The sequence below is a fragment of the Heptranchias perlo genome, chromosome 34 (assembly GCF_035084215.1).
Source record: "Heptranchias perlo isolate sHepPer1 chromosome 34, sHepPer1.hap1, whole genome shotgun sequence".
Lineage (NCBI taxonomy): Eukaryota > Metazoa > Chordata > Chondrichthyes > Hexanchiformes > Hexanchidae > Heptranchias > Heptranchias perlo.
This window is the reverse complement of record NC_090358.1, coordinates 18,437,367-18,459,441: the sequence shown is the minus strand read 5'-3', so window position 1 is coordinate 18,459,441 and position 22,075 is coordinate 18,437,367. Positions and strand designations below refer to the sequence as shown.

Here is a 22,075-nt window from a genome sequence, read left to right as displayed (position 1 = left end):
AGACAATTAAGCTTAATTCTGGCCACATCCAACCACTGGAATGCTATTTTCCATTTTAATTTAACACTGACCACATGAGAAAAGCCAAAAACACATTTTCAGCAACTATTTTAAGCAACTTAGCTAACCTTTAACCTCTACAAATTATTATATAGCAATATCGACAATGTAACATTGCACAGTTTAGCTGGTTAAATCCCAGTAGTACTGCATACATTCGGGGTGTCTATGCCAACCTGCACCTAAGCTATGTGGACATGTCTCAATGGAATCTGGCTTAAATGGCGTTAGCTTATGTTGGAACTATCAAACATTCAGAACGTCATGTAGATAAGCTTCCTGGAAGTTCCTCAAACCACAATACAAGAATTCTTTTTGCCAGTATATCTATTCAAACGGATAATATATCCTCCTCCAGAGTCTTCTACTCCTAATGCAAAAATGAAGACTCCACTCACATTTGACGTGATCAACGGCCAGGATTTTCTGCTAGAGTTAAACCGGTTCCCAGGCATTCCTCAGCGGACAAGGGCAGGAAATCGCTCTGGGAGCCGTATCTTTGGATCCCCATTCTCCCCACCATGTTAGGAATTTTCCACCTAATGTGACAGGGGACTTCGAATATCTCCACCCAAATATGGGCAGACACATTGACGGGAATACATCAACCGATATATTTCCAATCATTTACGTCCTAGCAACATGAGTGTGTCCTGGTGTCCAGCATTGCTGATGACATGCAGGGCAATCAATTCAACTCCCAAGCCGTACAAAATTTAAAACCACAACTGAAACACTTGTTTCAGCTGCCCAAGAGGCATGCAACTCCACTACACTGTGGTAGGCGCATGAAGCTGCCACAGCGATTTTCCATCCCTCTTCAAGATGGAGGTGGAATTCCCTTTGGAAGGCCACTTAAAAAACACAGATTATCTTGACTCTGAAAATTGGCTGGTTTCAGGGTGGGCCTTTGGAGTGGGTGAAACCGCTTCCTCACTAGAGATGCACCAGGATTTTGCTAATACAAACAATCCTAGCCAATATGCACCTAAAGGAGTCGGTGTATGCTAATAGTATTTAAACCTACTTCAATTGTGATCTATACCAAATGTCAACTACACTTGTTCCTGATGTAGAGAATTTCAGTGTGGGCTTATTTTATTCAAGTCCATTGCTTGATAATTGATTCCATTAATGTTTTAGTCACTGGTGATGTATTATGAATGTGTTTAATTAACTATGGACACTATTCTATCATTTTTACTTATTTCCCTCCCTGATTGTAAGACATGCACACCGTATACATGATAAACAAGACTAAACAAGCAATCTCCACACAGTTCTCTTGCATTAGTATTGTTGATCAGACAACTAGGAGGTTGATGACAGTGGCGTGGGCGAGCTGCCAGATTCTGACAATAGGAACACCACAAGAGATATTAAGTGTTTAAGCCAGGAACTCTCAAACTGCTGAAGCTCTACAGCAACATTCTATATCAATCCAAAAGGTCCACACATAGCACCAATAGTGATGCTTCAACTGATGCTTTTCTTGCCTGTACAGCTCTCTCTCATCCTTCTATAAAGACATTCAAATGCAGAGTTAATCCTCATTCACTGAACCAAATTTGTTAAAATAGACATTAAGCTGTGAAAAACATGTTCAATAGTACATTTTTTCCAAATCTTTCTGTACAACTATCAGTTTGTAAAACATCTGTTCTTGTCGTTGCACTCTAGTGTTACCATCTGAGAGGTTATAAAAAAACCTTCACCTTAAGATCTCCTTCCTTCCTTCCTTCCTTACGCCAATGCACCTGTCAACCTAATTAAAGGCACTTGCCTTTTGAGTAATTGTGGGTAAGAACAGTAGCACAGCATTTCTTACTGATTAGAAAACACACAACTTTAGGCTTGTTTGCTTCAAAGAATCTACAATAAATATATTGGGTTGAATACTTGAAATATAGAAATACTTTGACCTGTTTATTGGCTGGGATGTACTTGAAAATTATTTTCTGAAGTATGGATGTTCTTTCATAACTTAATGTAATGATGTCATCTACTTAATATAAGTAACTTAAATCAAGCTTAAAATGTTATTTGTTCTGTGCAGGTGACAATGCTTAAATAAGAAGTATTTTACCTGATGCACTAACAGAGACAGTAGCAGCCAGGTCAAGGATTGATCTCAATTGTTAATGTGCTGGTGAATAAACAAGAAACACATATGGTTGGCAGAACAAATACTACAAATCTCATGTGGATTAATAGAGAAACACATTTTAACCTAAGCTTTTCATGTTGTGAAGTGATATTCCCAAGACAGTTCTCACCTTACAGCCTGTAGCAGTTGCACCCTGTTGCTGAAATGCCTTCCCACTGCTGAGAGTTTGGAGGTGCTAAATCTGAGAAGCAGCTGAAACGTTCAGCTCCAGGGATGACGTACACAGTTAGTGCCTGATCCATCAATGTACCAGTACTGCCTCCAGCTCAGAGAAAATAGATGAAAAGGAGAGGTTCTCCGTTGTCAGAAACATTTACTTGGATGCCTGTCTTCATTTATTTAATTTGCTCTGAAAAATCAGCACATACTTTCCCTTCCTATTTCCTGGGAGAGAAAAAAAAACAGGATTATTAAAAGAATAGCAAGATGTGTATTAATAACACACTTTAACATTGTTATCTTATTTCGTTGCCCTTCACTAGTGTTAGCCTTGGCTCACTGGTAACACTCTTACCTCTAAGTCATGGATTTGATCTCCATTCCAGAGGCCTGAATCCATAATCTAGCCTAACACTTCAGTGTAGTACTGAGGGAGTGCTGCATCATCAGAAGTGCTGTCTTTCAGATAAGATGTTAATAGACTGGAGGACCTCAGTTTAAGTTGAATGTAAAGGATCCTATGGTACAATTCAAAGGAGAGCCAGGTAGTTCTGCTGGTGTCCTGGTCAGCATTTATCCCTCAACCAACAACACCAAAATAGATTATCTGGTCATCTATCTCAATGCTGTTTGTGGGACATTGCTGTGCGCAAATTTGCCGCCACATTTGCCTACAAAGCAACGTTGACTATATTTAAAAAATGCTTCATTGACTGTGAAATCCTTTGGGACATCCTGAGGATACAAAAGATGCTGTATGAATATATAAATGCAAGTTCTTTATTTCTTTCTCTTCAAGTTGATGGTCAACCAAAACTAATGTACTATTAAATTCTTAAGGACTATTTGTAAACAGTATTCTTCAATGCTGTGTTCGAAGACACACTGCCATGTTACTAAGGGCCACATTGACAAAAAAATAATTTAAATGCTTTTTATCATTAGTTATGGCTCACTAACAAAACGGTGGCAACATGCTGTTTGAAACTTGCAATTTCATTGACTATGTTGTCATTTGTGGAGTTAAACAAAACTCAAGTGTACCATGGCAAACATGGAATAATGATACCGTAACATTTTTCAACATCTAATGAGCCACATAACAAAAAAAATGATACTCCAGCTTTGCAGCATGTAATGTTCATGAAACTTGCCTACACGACAAGTTGAAAAAAACATTTTAACCATGAGGTCCCACGTGTGCTTGTTATCTAGGTTATGGAAAAATGGCAGGATTTTTATGGTGCAGGAGGACAGTTCCAAACATGAAAGAGATAATAAGCACAGAAGAGAATGTGAACTGTGGGGGAGATGCCAGGAGGTCTGAAGGCAGTTGCAAACTTAAAAGTTCCAGTGCCCAATGCCCCGAAGAGAGGAAAAAGGGGGAATATGGGAAACCTAGTCATTTATACACAAAACTATATGCATGGATAAATGTTAACTTGAATCAAACAGACAATAAAACAATTACAAAAATGTATAATCGTAATGCACTTATTGTCAGATTCATGAGTCCAATGAATAGTAAGAAATATTTAAATTGAAAAACATGTATTCAGATCAATAACTGGATACAATTTAGTGGCAAATGACATCACACATCAGGTAACATTCTGCACCAAAGTGCTCCAAGGCATTATATATTCAGCTCTGCATCTGCATCTGGCATCAGGTCAAACATGGGCAAGGAAACCTCCTGCTGATTACCACCTACCGTCCTCCCTCAGCTGATGAATCAGTCCTCCTCCATGTTGAACACCACTTGGAGGAAGCACTAAGGGTAGCAAGGGCACAAAATGTACTCTGGGTGGGGGACTTCAATGTCCATCACCAAGAGTGGCTCGGTAGCACCACTACTGACCGAGCTGGCCGAGTCCTGAAGGACATAGCTGCTAGACTGGGCCTGCGGCAGGTGGTGAGCGAACCAACACGAGGGAAAAACCTACTTGACCTCGTCCTCACCAATCTACCTGTCGCAAATGCATGACAGAATTGGTAGGAGTGACCACCGCACAGTCCTCGTGGAGATGAAATCCCGTCTTCGCACTGAGGACACCATCCAACGTGTTGTGTGGCACTACCACCGTGCTAAATGGGATAGATTCAGAAAAGATCTAGCAGCTCAAAACTGGGCATCCATGAGGCGCTGTGGGCCATCAGCAGCAGCAGAATTGTATTCCAGCACAATCTGTAACCTCATGGCCCGGCATATTCCTCACTCTACCATTACCAACAAGCCAGGGGATCAACCCTGGTTCAATGAGGAGTGTAGAAGAGCATGCCAGGAGCAGCACCAGGCGTACCTAAAAATGAGGTGCCAACCTGGTGAAGCTACAACTCAGGACTACATGCATGCTAAACAGCGAAAGCAACATGCAATAAACAGAGCTAAGCGATTCCACAACCAACGGATCAGATCAAAGCTCTGCAGTCCTGCCACATCCAGTCGTGAATGGTGGTGGACAATTAAACAACTAACGGGAGGAGGAGGCTCTGCAAACATCCCCATTCTCAATGATGGCGGAGTCCAGCACGTGAGTGCAAAAGACAAGGCTGAAGCGTTTGCAACCATCTTCAGCCAGAAGTGCCGAGTGGATAATCCATCTCAGCCTCCTCCCGATATCCCCACCATCACGGAAGCCAGTCTTCGGCCAATTCGATTCACTCCACGTGATATCAAAAAATGGCTGAGTGCACTGGATACAGCAAAGGCTATGGGCCCTGACAACATCCCAGCTGTAGTGCTGAAGACTTGTGCTCCAGAACTAGCTGCGCCTCTAGCCAAACTGTTCCAGTACAGTTACAACACTGGCATCTACCCGACAATGTGGAAAATTGCCAAGGTATGTCCTGTCCACAAAAAGCAGGACAAATCCAATCCGGCCAATTACCGCCCCATCAGTCCACTCTCAATCATCAGCAAAGTGATGGAAGGTGTCGTCGACAGTGCTATCAAGCGGCACTTACTCACCAATAACCTGCTCACCGATGCTCAGTTTGGGTTCCGCCAGGACCACTCGGCTCCAGACCTCATTACAGCCTTGGTCCAAACATGGACAAAAGAGCTGAATTCCAGAGGTGAGGTGAGAGTGACTGCCCTTGACATCAAGGCAGCATTTGACCGAGTGTGGCACCAAGGAGCCCTAGTAAAATTGAAGTCAATGGGAATCAGGGGGAAAACTCTCCAGTGGCTGGAGTCATACCTAGCACAAAGGAAGATGGTAGTGGTTGTTGGAGGCCAATCATCTCAGCCCCAGGGCATTGCTGCAGGAGTTCCTCAGGGCAGTGCCCTAGGCCCAACCATCTTCAGCTGCTTCATCAATGTCCTTCCCTCCATCATAAGGTCAGAAATGGGGATGTTCGCTGATGACTGCACAGTGTTCAGTTCCATTCGCAACCCCTCAGATAATGAAGCAGTCCGAGCCTGCATGCAGCAAGACCTGGACAACATCCAGGCTTGGGCTCATAAGTGGCAAGTAACATTCGCACCAGATAAGTGCCAGGCAATGACCATCTCCAACAAGAGAGAGTCTAACCACCTCCCCTTGACATTCAACGGCATTACCATCGCCGAATCCCCCACCATCAACATCCTGGGGGTCACCATTGACCAGAAACTTAACTGGACCAGCCATATAAATACTGTGGCTACGAGAGCAGGTCAGAGGCTGGGTATTCTGCGGCGAGTGACTCACCTCCTGACTCCCCAAAGCCTTTCCACCATCTACAAGGCACAAGTCAGGAGTGTGATGGAATACTCTCCACTTGCCTGGATGAGTGCAGCTCCAACAACACTCAAGAAGCTCGACACCATCCAAGATAAAGCAGCCCGCTTGATTGGCACCCCATCCACCACCCTAAACATTCACTCCCTTCACCACCGGCGCACTGTGGCTGCAGTGTGCACCATCCACAGGATGCACTGCAGCAACTCGCCAAGGCTTCTTCGACAGCACCTCCCAAACCCGCGACCTCTACCGCCTAGAAGGACAAGGGCAGCAGGCGCATGGGAACAACACCACCTGCATGTTCCCCTCCAAGTCACACACCATCCCGACTTGGAAATATATCACCGTTCCTTCATTGTCGCTGGGTCAAAATCCTGGAACTCCCTTCCTAACAGCACTGTGGGAGAACCGTCACTACACGGACTGCAGCGGTTCAAGAAGGCGGCTCACCACCACCTTCTCGAGGGCAACTAGGGATGGGCAATAAATGCCGGCCTTGCCAGCGACGCCCACATCCCGTGAACGAATAAAAAAAAAGTATTTGACTGTATAGTTTGATGCGAGTCATATTCAACATTTCTTGTGCATGAATGCATTTTGTGTCTATGTAAATTAGGTACTTGATCAGAAAGTAGGTTTTACATCTTAGCTTTCTGTAGCATTTTATACTCCACTCTTCAGTGGAGTAAGTAACAATGCACCTTATAAGGTGGCTGCCAACACAGATAATAGCTCTGTGGTACAGGCACACTGAAATTCAGGAAAGAGATGCACCCCTAAGGATTTATGGACATCACTTAAGTTTCATTGATTGATCAAATAACCACTGTTTGCGGAGAAATATCAGGTGACTACTTAAAATGGGTTGCCAGTATCACACTAGTTATGTTGCTCTGGAACCAGTGGAGATGACGTACTCATATTTTGTGCCACGAGGAACTTTCAGTCTCCCACCAAAGTATCCATGGATATCGGTCAACAACGTCCAAAATAATTACTTGGGATGACATACATCAGCTTTTTAACAACCTTCACGCAACAACAGATAATTACGGAGGCATTCTTTGCCATTAATGATTCCTCCAATGTCTTGAAGCCCATTGACTGTGTTTGTTTGCCTATACATACATCTCTTAGAATGTGCAATTCTGCATCCACAGAAATAGCTTCAATATACAGGATGAAGTAAAGAACACTTTGATCTGTAACTTTGATCAGTTTACATGCAGTCTGCCTTTAACAACTGATGACTATATTAAAGCGGAAGTGTTAGAATCTGAATTATTCACTTACTTTGAGGCTGTCTCCTTTTTATTTCAGACAGCTTCTCTATTCTTAACCTCTTCACATCATTTTACTGTGCTTTCAACTCCTTCCAATCTCTCCCTTATTGTGAAGCAAGAAATCTCTGCCCACATTTTTTTGGATATTGATCGCTAGTTCAGAACAACTTTCTTTCTCCTTCTAGAATTTTGCCTTGAAAAACACTCACTCACTATCGTAAGATCTCTTTGGTGCAATAGCTATTACCTTCTTCATGCATATTATTAATTTAATATCAGATTCAGTCAGCTTACCTCAGCATATAGCTTTAGGATGTATTTAAGTTAGCGACTGTAGTCTATTTAAATCTCACATGTAATTGGCAAACACAAAATAAAAACCTCAGTGCAAATTCATGTGTCTCAGGGAACAGTATGGACACAAATGGGTCAGGATATAGATGTAGAATGCTTTCACGTCACATATGCATTTATGCCACAAAGGTAACTTGCTGGCACTGTTAAGTTTTCACAAAACTTATCACCTGTAAATAGGAATGCTGTGCGTCACTAAACAATCTTTCAGTCTGGATTAGAGGTTCTCAGTTTCCAGAATCAGTAAAACAGAACAGTTTCCAAAATGTGTCATGAAATACAGAAAGTTTATGTCATTATTGGGCAGACTGACCAACTGCACTTTCAGAAACTAAAGTGGTCTGCACATGTCAGATGTAAGTTGAACTCAGAGCTATCATTAATGAGCTACCTAACTTGGCAAGCCTAACAAGAGAATAACATAGAATTTGCGAAGAAAGAACGCCACCATCCTTTTGGAAGTGAAACAGGATGAACTGGGGCCTAGACAAAACGTGGCTTTTACTCTTTGCAGTTAAGATAATCTCCCGTGTCAAGGCAAGAAATGTCATTCACCAGCTGGACTGATACCAGGTAATATATACAGACTAATCATAAATCCACATGAAGCATTGCACAGATTTATATTATAATTGCAAGGCTTTTAATTTGGCAGAAAGAGTCACAAGGCATGATGAAGTAGCATCAAAGTACAGAATGGTTTCAATGGCCACTCCAGAGGGCTCACCAAAGATTTGTGGATTGGACTCTGAGGCAACAGGGAGAGTATGTTGGCCTGAGTTCCAACATCATGCTCCTGTAGTCCTCTCCTTCGGCTGCTAAACAGATGTGTGTACTTCCAAAAGGCCAAACATACTTTGCTTCATGGTTGACTGCATCCTTTCTCCAGCACTGTCCAGAGTTGACTGCAGGCCTCCTCAGATGAACCCATCATTTTGGAGTCATGCCCTAATGTAGCTTAGTCCTTGGTGCCTTGCAGCTACCATATTGATTGATATTCTCTGTGGTGGACTGCAGTGCAGCCAAACATTGATCCAGCTCATTATGTCAGATCCCAATGTCCTTTCCAGCCTCTCATCCATCACAATGTGCATTGGTGGCCATAACACTGAGGCTCATTTCTCTGCTTTTTAAGATGCTGGGCTGTAATTATCATGGGTCAATGTTAATTGGCCAGTTTAAATTCACGAAAGGTGCCATCACATTGCTGCCCACCAGAAACTGCAGCATTCCCAAGAGGTCAGAAGTTATTGGCTCACAAACAATTTACACAGATGACACCTGGGAACTTGTCCCCCATTAATGAGCTTTACCGCTCGAGTTCTGCAGTTAATAGGCTTGAAAGTATTGTTGGCCATGTTGGAGGACTGCATTTAAAACATTTGTACGATATTCCCGTGGTAAGTTATTTTAGTGAGGTGTTAACCATTTTAAGTAAACTGGCTCACATCTATGTATTAAAGGGTAGATATTCCAAGTCCTCACCTGCTAGGAGCATGCATTGGAAAATCATGAGCAGCAAGCGCCTGATTTTCTAATGGACACTCACGGTGTGAGATGCCTTGATGCTAATACTGTCAACAATTTGCAGGCTTACATCTTTTGATAATATCTGCACTTTACTATGTGCTACAGCCAACCATTGCTATTAAGGCCATGCAGTTTCAGATCATGCTTGCCAGAGACTGCATTTCATTGAAAAGCAGTATCTTCTCTTTTAATTCTCCTGTTTACACCACAGCTGTGGGCAGCAACCATGGAATTATTTCCATATTGTCATTAGCTGCACAGACCGGAGCGATAGAGCAAATTAGTCTCTGTTTATACAGTGTCAGACATTTATTACAGTAATTGTAATACTTGTGTACAGGGCTCGTCTATCCTTAATTGTACAATTTTTGTCTACTCTTCAGAAGGAGGCTCTGTTTAAAAAAAAGGTTTTAAAAAAATTAGCAAAATGGAGCCACGACAGTTGCAGAAAAGTGTAAGAAGCGGCTTGTGTACGTTGAAAGAATAAGAGGGTAGTGCGTCCCTAGGCTTTGAATGCGTTGGATATCATGGAGTGGAAAATCACAGGGTAGCAGTTGGAAATTCCCTGGGAGAAAGGTGCCAGTATGGATTGTGGCTAGAATACATCACAGATGGGATTACATGAAGGACAGCTGTCAAGATCAATGAAGGTAACAAGTGACAGACCAGCAAGCCTGACAGTCCTGAACAGATACGATCACACAGCAATTCATTAGCACAATTCGGGAGATAGCCAGATGAGGAAATTAAAATATATAATTTACAGGAGACTTCATTAGCAATTATATTAACAATGTTTATATAATTTTATCATTTTAGAAGTATTCAATTATTTTCAGTAATCAACTTGTGTTGAAATCGCACTGTGTGGTATTAAATAGGCAATATTATAATAAACAGATGAATACCTTTGTTAAAGCAGCAGAGGAATTCCATACAAAGCTGTAAAATGTTTGTTACAAATGTTGCACAATGCAATTTCAACCCTATGGTGAATTATTTGAATTATATATACATCCAGAATGAAGATAAATATGCAAATCCAGTAAAGGACATTTATATACTTCTAAATGGGCAAAGTAGCTATTGACTATCATCTTCTGTAGTTAATGTTTGAAATGAAAGCTTAGAAAACTGATACCACATGAAATCACCCTGGTTTACAATGTCTACTTCAATAATGGCATGGACTCGCGACCCAGATGTAGTGTTTAGTTTCATCGGTCGATTGTTAAATGGGAGACTGTTGTCTGCACTCCCTTCCTATAACTGAAATCAGCTGCAAGAAATCAGAAAGAGGAATGGATTAAAATGCACTGGCAGACATGCCTTCTTACCCTTTCCCCTATATCAGAACATGAAGCAGCTGTGTTCAAATTGATTCCTCTCACAATGGTTCAGTTAATACTTCTGGGAAAGGGGATATGCAATTTTTTTCTTTTTAAAAAAAATATTGAAGGTACTCCTTCAATGGATTGTCTGGGACCTTGCTCCTCAGCCACTCACCGGATAAATGCTGAGCGTTTGGTAGTGTCCCTTGCCTTAAGAAAATTGCATTTCTCAGTGCTGTCAGTTGATGTCAGTCAAGGCAGTGACAGGAGTTCTCTAATTAGCCTCAGTGCCATTGGATATTGGGGGGGGGGGGGGGGGGCGGGGGGGGGAAGAGGGGAATTCACCAGGGTTCCTGATCATTATCTAACAACACCTGCTGGAAATGTGTTCGTGAGGGCAGAATCAGGTTCAGCTGTGGTGACCCCTAAGGGAGTATCCTAAGGGAAAACACTGTCACAGCTCACACACAAATGATGGAATGGCCACTTGAGTGATGATGCCTGAGCTCATGGAATTGACCCCATCAAGAACTCAATGCCTCTGGATGAGAAGAAAAAGGGAGAAAATCGACACAAAAATGAAAAAGAAACCAGAAGAATTAAAATATACAAATGTACCTTTTTGACAGTTGTCTTTTTTTAGCCTCATATTGATGTGAAATAAAATGCTTGGGTTCAGTTTATGGCTGTTTAGTCAAACTGATCATTAACCATTTAAAACTTAATTTGATTTCACAGTAAATTGAAATATTTATGAGCAATTATTTCAGTTCAAGAAAAATGTCAGCAAAACCATATTAGTTATAACAAATAGATAGAAATATAGAAAAGACCCAAAGTTCAGAAAAAGACATACGCTATCTCTTATCCCATCCTCAATTACTTTTTTCACAAAAATCTATCCAGATCCCTCTTATAGTCTTTCTGGGCGGTCTAGTCCAAACATTTGTCATCCTGCATGTGAAGTAGTTAAATCTAAACCTTCCCCATTCTGAACCAGTATGTCAAAAAATGTATTCAGGTTCTTAGAATCTTGAAAGCTTCAAGAACATCTTCCTGAACCCTTCTTTTCTCCAGTGTAAATATATTTTTCTGAACTTTGGGTCTCCAGTGTAAATATCCCCAGCTTCCTTTGTCTCACCTCATTATTCAAGTGTCTATTGCTACACATCAGTTTAGTTGCCCTCTTCTCTACCTTCTTCAGAGCTAAGATGTCCCCACTGAAGTACGGAGACGAAAATTGAGCACAGGACCCCAGGTGAGGCCAAGCTAGTGCTAAACATAAGCTCACTATACCTCCCCACAGTTCTACCCATCTGGTTACACATCTTAAGATCATTTGCCTTCTTTTGTACTGCAGCACATTGAACTAAAGGCTTAAATGAGCTATCCACCAATGCCACCAGCTCCTTCTTCTGTGCTATATTCTATATTCCATAGCTTCTGACCTTGTACATCAATCCCCCATGCAGCAACATTTCTGCTATTTAACATCAAATGAGTGCCTCTTCTCCACTAGGACTGTATCTTCTTGAAGAAGTCCAATAGATTTATTTAGCATGACCTCCCTCCCATAAAATCATGATAACTCCCCCTTATTAATACTGTATATTTCTCTAGGTACTTCATTATTTCCTCCTTCAGGATATTCTCTAAGACTATACTTACTACAAATGTCGGACTCTAGTTTCCAGTGCTATAAATTGGCATTTTGTTTGTCCTTCAATCTTTGAGCACTATCCCCGTTTCCAGAAAATCACTGAAAATGACCGATTTCAGTAGTCACTTCCTTAAATACCGTAGTGTGTAATCCATCCAGGCTGGATACTCTGTCTTCTTAGAGCACTCAGCTTGTTCATTACCTTAATTATATTTTCTGAAAATCCTAATATTTCCTTGTCCCCTCTCTGGAAATTCCACCTCCATGTTAGTACGGTGGCCTGTGATAACAGGACATTAGAAACTGTCCAGTTGGTGCAGATCCAAACAATTACTCTTTCAATGAAAAAGACCAAAATAAATACTTATTTTTTTCCTTCTCCACAGTGCATATATGAGCAGTGTGTACACAAGAACTATCAATCCAGCTACCCGGAACTCACCGTTAACTGTGTTAGAGAAATCAATAATAGCAGCCTTTATTTGAATGTCTTTAGAAGAAAGGTTTCTGTTCATTACCATAATGCTGTGTTCAGTTCACTTCAGATGTCCCTTTGTACAAACTGAGGAAGCAAATCAATTGGCTAACATCACCATAACAACATTAAATGACTTATTCGGCAAGTAATCAGCCAGCCTTCCTTTCACAAAGGTTACTGGTGAAAGGGCACCAATTCACAGTAGTCAATTTACTGTGAGTCATATACAAGGCCATTAAAAACATACAGGTGCAAATTTTCATTAGGAAATGCAGAGTTTTCAAGTCCATGCATTTTTCCAAGAAATTAATAAAAATACATGAACCAGACATCCCCGAATCTGTATTGTTTCCCACCTAATCATGATCTGCCACCAACTCCTGATCTTCTACTACCTCCAGTCTAACTCTTGATCATGTACTGCCTCCTGAGTATTTCACCCACACAAGGAAATCTTCCAAGTAAAGGAACTTTTGTTCAACTAAACTTTATCTGCATCCGTACTTAGAAGACGAAGGCTTGGATTAACACAGTAAAGACAACCACAGATCTTTATTCTGGCCTCAAGTAAAGCTGACTATGCCCTGGGTGCAGGTTGAGTCCTGTACGTGGAATGCAAGGGCTGGGACTTGCTCTGTGCTCGGCCACTGCATTGTAAGTAGGGACGGCAAGGTCAGAAATATCATAACATTCATTAACCTTAGCTCCCCAATAGGTTCAATCTCCAGTCTGTGCTGAGTGAGCTGATCCAGGCTGGGCAGAGATAGGGTTGCTGCAATTGAATGGTGTGGCCTAGTGTTTGGGAAGGGAAAGCTGCTTAGGAAGTCAATGCCTTCTAAAGGGGAACGAGAAAAAAAATATTAACCTAGCATGAGGAAAGCCTAAACCCAGAATAGAAGACTTCATATTAAAAGGAGTTGCCCAAGATTGGGAACAACTCATGCATGTTTGGAAAAGATGTGGTCCATATTACAATAAATTCCAAAACAACCTGATAATGCACAGCATCCTTGTATTGGGCATTTCTTATATCACTCTTTGTCAAGGACACAGTAGAATTTCAAGTCGAGTAGACTTGCTCTAATTGAATTATGACTTGTGGCTTTCATCTAGTTAATTGTTAATAATGCTCAGTCACCTTCCAATATAGTTAAATTCTTCTTAATTGATGACATTATACATATCATGTGCAAGGTAAACAAACTAACCAGAAAGATCATTGAGACACTTAGCCCTTTAAGAGATTTCAGCAGAAACCACATGATCTTCCCTGTTCACAGTGAATACAAGTGCCCCCAGCTAGCTACTTTCAGGTCTTTTCTGCTGTCATATTCAGTTATATCACACAAGAAACCTTTGCTGAGCATAGCACTGGACATCTTTTCTGCCATTTATGTCTGCATCGCTTATTTAATTAGTTTTCCATAGTATTTCATACTGGGTTTTAAATTTTGCATCAAAATGCAACTCGACTGACTGGGTATCAGTACCTATCCCTCAATTTTAATTTCTTGTTTACATTTTGTGGGCAGTTTCATTTCAATGTAGAAAGTAAATGGTTGCAGTATTTATCTTTCCTTATCCAGACTGAAATGAATATGCCCTAATCTGGAAATAAGTATGCTATGTCTGTCAAAGAAAATGACCATTTTGACCCAAAGCCAATCTATGGCATCAGTTCAGCTCCAAAACCACGGTCAAGAAAAACTGCTATTAAGTTATCCATCGAGCAGACACAATTGAAGCAGACTGTTCAATTGAATCCTGAAGATTGTACTGCTCATTGCTCCGGATCAGTACATGTAACAAGTTCAACTCAAGAATAACCCTCTGTACCAGATCCCGACATAAGTTCCTCCCTACTGCCTATAGTGCAAGGCCTCTCCAAGATTCAGGTTCACAGCTGGCATATGCAGATATAAATCTCTGACACTCCTTCATCACCCTCTCAGTCCATCCAAGTTGCAACAAAGCTGTCAGGGACCAGTATTTAGCCTGTATAGCCGTCATGGGATGAGTCATGAAACCCGCTCCCCGATAATTTCAACCCACATAGGACAAGGTGAAGAAACCAATTAAAAGGATTCCAGCCCCACCTCTAGTTTGGAATTGGAGCCAGACCCACCGAAGTCAGAGAGTCCTCCTACCAAGCGGTAGGGGTTCCATACCCGGTAACCCAAGTTGCTCAAGTACCTTTCGTCTACAGAGGAAGGGGAGGAGGCAACAGTTACCTTAGAACTACCATCTTCAGTACTAATGTCAGGCTGGTAAATGTTAACACTTTAAATGCACAAATGGCATCTATTTCATATAATATGCCATAAAGAGCAGTGTTTTTATTTTATTCACCAAGGCAGGAATTGTAGGGTGATTTACTACTTCTTTGCCTTTTGGGGATAAATATGTTAAATAGTCGCTGAAAAGCTCTCAGAGCTTTCTTAGGTGAACAAACTTTGAGCACTCGGGATGCATTCAAGGGCCTTTTGCAAATCATCTGCCTTCATATTATTCTGCAAAAGGAATTTCTGCCTATCCCAAACAGGGCTTTTACAATCTAGCACCCCAGAAAAAGAAGGAAATACCTAGATTCCAAGCTACAGGGCCAACATTTTTAATTAAAACTAGAATGGTGCCCTGGTACAGTATACACCAAATATATTGAGTACATTTCAGATATTAAATTACTTCTCTTGAAACTGTCATGGCTGTTTGGGTTTAATATTTTCAAGGCCTCATACAAGAATTGGCTTAAATCTGCAACATTGTGATTTGTACTGCCCTCATGGTAACCTGCCTGCGTCAGCAACCCTGGCTCAGAGTATTTGGGATTTCTGTTCAGAATAGGAAAAAAAAAGAATCAAAAACTGAATTCTTGTTTTAGACTCACACCGACTTTCTCTCACATTTTCGGAAGGAAAATATACTCGCTGAGTTTGTAGCTCTGGGTCCACTCCAGTTTAAGAGGAGCACCGTCAACAGGTCTTTGTTTCTGGTAGGAAATAAAAGAAAACAACCTACATTACCCAAAGCCTGCGAGTTTTGAACTGGTTCCTTTCAATTGTTCATCTTTCTAAAAGGAGGTGTCAAATATGAATTAAATTAATCTAATCGAGGAATAGTTTTTTAAAAATTTGTGTTTGACGCTGTTGCAGATTATGACATGACAAAGAGCAACATTTTTTCTTCTTGATTTTTTGTTTTGTTTGCGATTTTGTCATCTCTCATAGCTTGGGTTAAAAGTTACAGCAACATTAATCATTCATTAAAGAGAATATATAGCACCCACTCTAACATATATGTATCTTTATTAATGTAAAAGCATATTCTTTACACACCAAAATCAACATGTTAAATGCTCAGCTCTTGATAATTATAAATCTAAAAGCTAACTCTGTTGACATTTAGATAACTCCACAGCACTTATGATTTTTTTTCAATTTGCCTGGAAAAACTCGGTAGCATCTGTCTCACTCTTCCCCCACCCCCATCTCAATGCAGCTAATAAATTTACAGATCAAATTTACACCTATTTGATTAAACTTGTTTTGTACAGCATGATTTATGAGGTCTGATGAAGATGTGACTCTGTGCAGGCAATAGCAGGAAGGTGCGAGATGTGTTCTGTATTCTTTCCAAGTTTTTATGCTAAAGAATGTCACATCATATAAATCATGGTGAAATTAAATAAAAAGCACTCACTTCATTCTCCCCATAAAACCGCTGGTCCACATTAAGTGGAGTTTCTATCCAATTGTCCTTAATGTTGACATTGAGATCCTCAGACACTGCTAAAATTCCATAAACTCAGTTTATTGTCGAAAACAACCACAACATTAGACCTTTTAAGTCTTAACCAGTAAGTTCTTTAACAACTGTTCAACACAGCAACAAAAAAAGAGTTGGCTTATTTTAGGAAGACTAATATCTTATCAATTCTGATAAGATGATTTCTAGAATCGAGGCCTGTCCATTAACCTAAGCGATTAGACTCAGTTATTTGTGCATTTACATCAAAACAAAGTCATAATGAAAAAAATGGAGTGATTTATGCTTTTGAAATGTAATATCTCGTATGTTTATTTGGTTCAGACAAAGAATTCATTTTAAATTAGAAAATGTGGAATAACCTATGGGAAATCGATACAACCTTTTTGGGCCAAACTGAGCAATGCATTGAAAGGGTCCATAAAAAAAGGTCCAATTCAGAGAAAATTACAGGAAACCAAGTGACGTTCAGAGATTATACTTCAGCTCATATGTATGACTTATTTTTCACAAAAACCTTGCTCTCCACAGAGCCTTTTTATATTAATGGCTTTTTCCCTCCACTTTTGATTTTTGTCAAAAAAATAATGTTTCCATACTCCTTCATAAGTTATTTTTAATAATGAATAGTAGGCTTGATTCATATTGAATTCCAGACTTGCCTCTTAAATTCTGGGACATTTTGGTTGAAGAAATTATTAATTCTGATTTAAAATATATTCTTCAAAAACTCAGCTTTAAGTCTCCAAGTTGGCCTATGGCTGGAATTGGAGTACAGAAAAATAAAAATCTTTCAGAGTTATCAAAGGTGAAATGTCATATGGTGACTTAAACTAGAAGCTTTTTTCTTAAAACATTACAGCAACCCTGGTTATCAGAATAACTTGATGGTATTTCATTCTGACACGACACTTGGGCGTTAGCATTATCTCAATGTTGTTCATATACAGTTTTAATTAATAAGGCATGTGTTGCTTCTATATCAGTTCAATTTGGAACAGTGCTGCACTAGATTTAATAGGTAGACCTTTTCTCCTTCACCATTTTTGTTCTTCAGTCCTTTGAAAACCTAAGCTTCTTGTTACTAATCACTACTTCTTGATTTATCTCATCTCTTTTACTCTTTTCAACCTTGGTGGTTTGTCCTACACCACAGACCTCAATTAGGAAAACAAAATGTTTACCAGTTATGCTGCAGCCTGATCTGGAACTTCACCAAATGGGTTTTCCTGAAAAGAGATGGGCCAAATCCATTTTTATTGTATGCTTGACTTCACCGTTTATTTTTCACACTCCTCTATCCCCGGTGCCCCTTTGGTGTTAAATGTATTACACCGATGAAAACATTAACAAGGCTATTGTCTCATGACTCCCTGCCAAAGCACATTCTTTAGATGACTCTCTAGTGATACAATGCAAGCAGCTACACTGGCACACAATAACAAGCTGCAGCACTGCTATATTATTTATACTCCAGGCTGAAAGGTAATTTAACCTGGGGAATGAGATGTCTTTGTAAATATGGTTTGGAACTATAGTAAAATAAAATGACATGTTTACGTTTGTGCTGTTGGGTAGCCAACATCTGCATATCATTCCAATCTAGTTTTAGATTATGTTGCAAAATCTATTTAATATATTTCCCTCGTTTAAATAGAAGCCATTGATGTTTCATTGCCACCTTATTTCTTTAGAATGTGATGAATGTATTTTAATTAGTTTGAAACTTATTAACTCAGTGTTCCGTTTCCTAGAATTATAATTTCTGTATTTATTGAATAATTATTGTAGTTGGTATGTCCATATAAAAAGTTGTGCATTCAGCCAGTAAATGTAAATCTTTGTTTCCTGCCTCATCGCGAACAATGCCATAGGAGGTTCACTGCAAACACTCAAAAGGGAGCTGAATGAATTCCTGGCTGAGGCTGCTATCACTGCGTACAAAAGGTAGGTGAGTTGCTGGTTGGTATGTTTCATTGTCACTGTGGTCTCCTAAACTCGTTTTGATCGCTTTGCTGGTGAAGACAGGAATTTCCCAGAATTCTTTTCCCCCAAATTGGCCGAGGTTTTTGTTCTTCTAATTTTTGTCTCTGTCAGGAAATTACATGGCTACGAGTGGGTAAGAGCACTGGAGGTTATGGTGCTTAATTGCAACATGGCAGTGAGGGACAGGCTTGATTGAGCAGCTCATCTTTTGCTGTCCTTCATTTTTGAATGTTTGTAGATCTGCTAGTATTCCATAATGACATATGCTTTTAATAGCTTCACAAATATTCAGATACAACCAAACCAAACCAGGGTTAGTTTCATGGAACAAAGGAATGTACAAGACTGGAAGGGACAGTATCATATTCTATTCTATATTTCAGACCCTTCAACCCCTTTCTCTGCCAAATCCAGTGTCCTCTTGAATGTCAATATTATCAGCTTCTATTTGGTAGTTGTAAGAAATAGCTGTATTTTTGTCCAGCTATTTCTCTGTCTCTTTGCAACTTATTTTCTCCTTTCAGCACCTAAAGCTATAACCCTCCCATTTGTGGGAATTTGTTAAGGGAACTGCAATTGCACAGAGCTTACACAGCACCTATAGATATCCCACTGGGCATCCTTCTCTATCTGCACATTCTGGAAGGAGAAGAGGAGAATCAGTGGAGGCATACAAATCAGGTATCTTTACACTTGAAATTGTCCAGACCAGGCTGCCCTTGAACTGCCACCTTTATGTACAGCCCAAGAACATTCATTCCTCCATATGTGCAAAGATATCGACAGGAGGAGATCATAAACTCTGATACCACAACATAACTGAGCAGTATCCTGTAACCAGACTTTGAAACCAATTTGAATAACAAATTTGAGAGATGAGCCCCACCCGAATGCCCAGGCCAGCAGTCATCTTGTGTTTCTGTGAACAAGCAACACACAAGTCCCTTGGCTTTGGTAACGTACTTGGTGCTTGTTGCTCAACAGATTTAATCGTACTCAGGGCAAATGCATTGACATGACAGCAATACAGATGACCCTGCTAAAACATGGGCATAAGTGTGCATTTGGAAAGAACATGCACAGTTATGAGAGTGCTGTGCATTCTCCCCAAATGATATCTACCAAGTTAGCAGTGAATTACTATCAACTGCTCTTAACTGGAGGATGTCCCTCAACTCCAAAAGGGCTCACCCTTCTCTGCAGGATCCTGTGAAGCATGACCTTCAAAGCTGCTTCATTGAATGGAGAAAACAACTCACCTTCAGCTGTGGCAGAGGGAGCTAGCCCATTACACGGTAGCGGTGGGAACCCCAGCACTGCTGTAGTGATTTCCCTGCTGTCCACTTCCACAGTGGGTTCCCAAGAGAGAGCAGGAATGCTGCTGGTAGCCCACTGAAAATATTACAATACGCGAGTGCAAAAGACAAGGCTGAAGCGTTTGCAACCATCTTCAGCCAGAAGTGCCGAGTGGATGATCCATCTCGGCCTCCTCCCGATATCCCACCATCACAGAAGCCAGACTTCAGCCAATTCGATTCACTCCACGTGATATCAAGAAACGGCTGAGTGCACTGGATGCAGCAAAGGCTATGGGCCCCGACAACATCCCGGCTGTAGTACTGAAGACTTGTGCTCCAGAACTAGCTGCGCCTCTAGCCAAACTGGTCCAGTATAGCTACAACACTGGCATTTACCCCACAATGTAGAAAATTGCCCAGGTATGTCTTGTCCACAAAAAGCAGGACAAATCCAATCCAGCCAATTACCGCCCCATCCGTCTACACTCAATCATCAGCAAAATGATGGAAGGTGTCGTCGACAGTGCTATCAAGCGGCACTTACTCACCAATAACCTGCTCACCGATGCTCAGTTTGGGTTCCGCCAGGACCACTCAGCGCCAGACCTCATTACAGCCTTGGTCCAAACATGGCCAAAAGAGCTGAATTCCAGAGGTGAGGTGAGAGTGACTGCCCTTGACATCAAGACAGCATTTGACCGAGTGTGGCACCAAGGAGCCCTAGTAAAATTGAAGTCAATGGGAATCAGGGGGAAAACTCTCCAGTGGCTGGAGTCATACCTAGCACAAAGGAAGATGGTAGTGGTTGTTGGAGGCCAATCATCTCAGCCTCAGGACATTGCTGCAGGAGTTCTTCAGGGCAGTGTCCTAGGCCCAACCATCTTCAGCTGCTTCATCAATGACCTTCCCTCCATCATAAGGTCAGAAATGGGCATGTTTGCTGATGATTGCACATTGTTCAGTTCCATTCACAACCCCTCAAATAATGAAGCAGTCCGAGCCTGCATGCAGCAAGACCTGGACAACATCCAAGCTTGGGCTGATAAGTGGCAAGTAACATTTGCGCCAGACAAGTGTCAGGCAATGACCATCTCCAACAAGAGAGAGTCTAACCACCTCCCCTTGACATTCAACGGCATTACCATCACCGAATCCCCCACCATCAACGTCCTGGGGGTCACCATTGACCAGAAACTTAACTGGACCAGCCATATAAATACCGTGGCTACAAGAGCAGGTCAGAGGCTGGGTATTCTGCGGCGAGTGACTCACCTCCTGACTCCCTAAAGCCTTTCCACCATCTACAAGGCACAAGTCAGGAGTGTGATGGAATACTCTCCACTTGTCTGGATGAGTGCAGCTCCAACAACACTCAAGAAGTTCGACACCAACCAGGACAAAGCAGCCCGCTTGATTGGCACCCCATCCACCACGCTAAACATTCACTCCCTTCACCATCGGCGCACAGTGGCTGCAGTGTGTACCATCCACAGGATGCACTGCAGCAACTCGTCAAGGCTTATTTGACAGCACCTCCCAAATCCGCGACCTCTACTACCTAGAAGGACAAGAGCAGCAGGCACATGGGAACACCACCACCTGCACGTTCCCCTCCAAGTCACACACCATCCCGACTTGGAAATATATCGCCGTTCCTTCATCGTCATTGGGTCAAAATCCTGGAACTCCCTTCCTAACAGCAGTGTGGGAGAACCTTCATCACACGGACTACAGCGGTTCAAGAAGGCGGCTCACCACCACCTTCTCAAGGGCAATTAGGGATGGGCAAAAAATGTGGCTTTGCCAGCGACACTCACATCCCATGAACAAATAATTAAAAAAATACGGTCAATGCTTGGGTTAGCAAACAGAGATGGATAAGTTCCAGGACTTTAGTATGGGCCTCTCGCCTATGCAGTGTAAATTACTGTCCTACTTTGTTTGCCATCTTAATTTTTTTTTAAACTAGCAGTTGTACCATTGTAAAAGTTGCTCTGCTGTATTCTGAGCTCGTCAAAATAGGAAGATGTGTATTTTCTGCACACGTTTTCACCATAACCATATTTGCTGTTTGCTTTTCAAAGCCATCTCATTTATATGAAATATTAAATCAGATTATCTACTTATTAGATTTCAGGCCCCAACTCTGCAATTCTGCTTTCGAACACTATGAACCTTAAAGATCTGAGATGGAATACATGCAGAAGTATGAACAGCATTTAATAGTTTGAATAATTAAATAACTCTTGTTCCAGATCCTTCTCGAATGTAGACAC

General features: G+C 41.2%; 1 protein-coding gene across 1 annotated transcript in view; it reads right to left on the bottom strand.

The window, feature by feature from the left end:
* LOC137301862 (myocyte-specific enhancer factor 2A-like) overlaps positions 1-22,075 on the bottom strand; it is a 311,843-nt gene that overhangs the window by 255,043 nt on the left and 34,725 nt on the right. The window contains exons 3-5 of the mRNA XM_067971554.1: positions 15,654-15,739; positions 2,337-2,611; positions 2,147-2,206 (exon numbers count right to left, since the gene is read on the bottom strand). The gene's annotated coding sequence lies outside the window, so the exon portion shown is untranslated. The remainder of the gene's footprint in view (positions 1-2,146; positions 2,207-2,336; positions 2,612-15,653; positions 15,740-22,075) is intronic.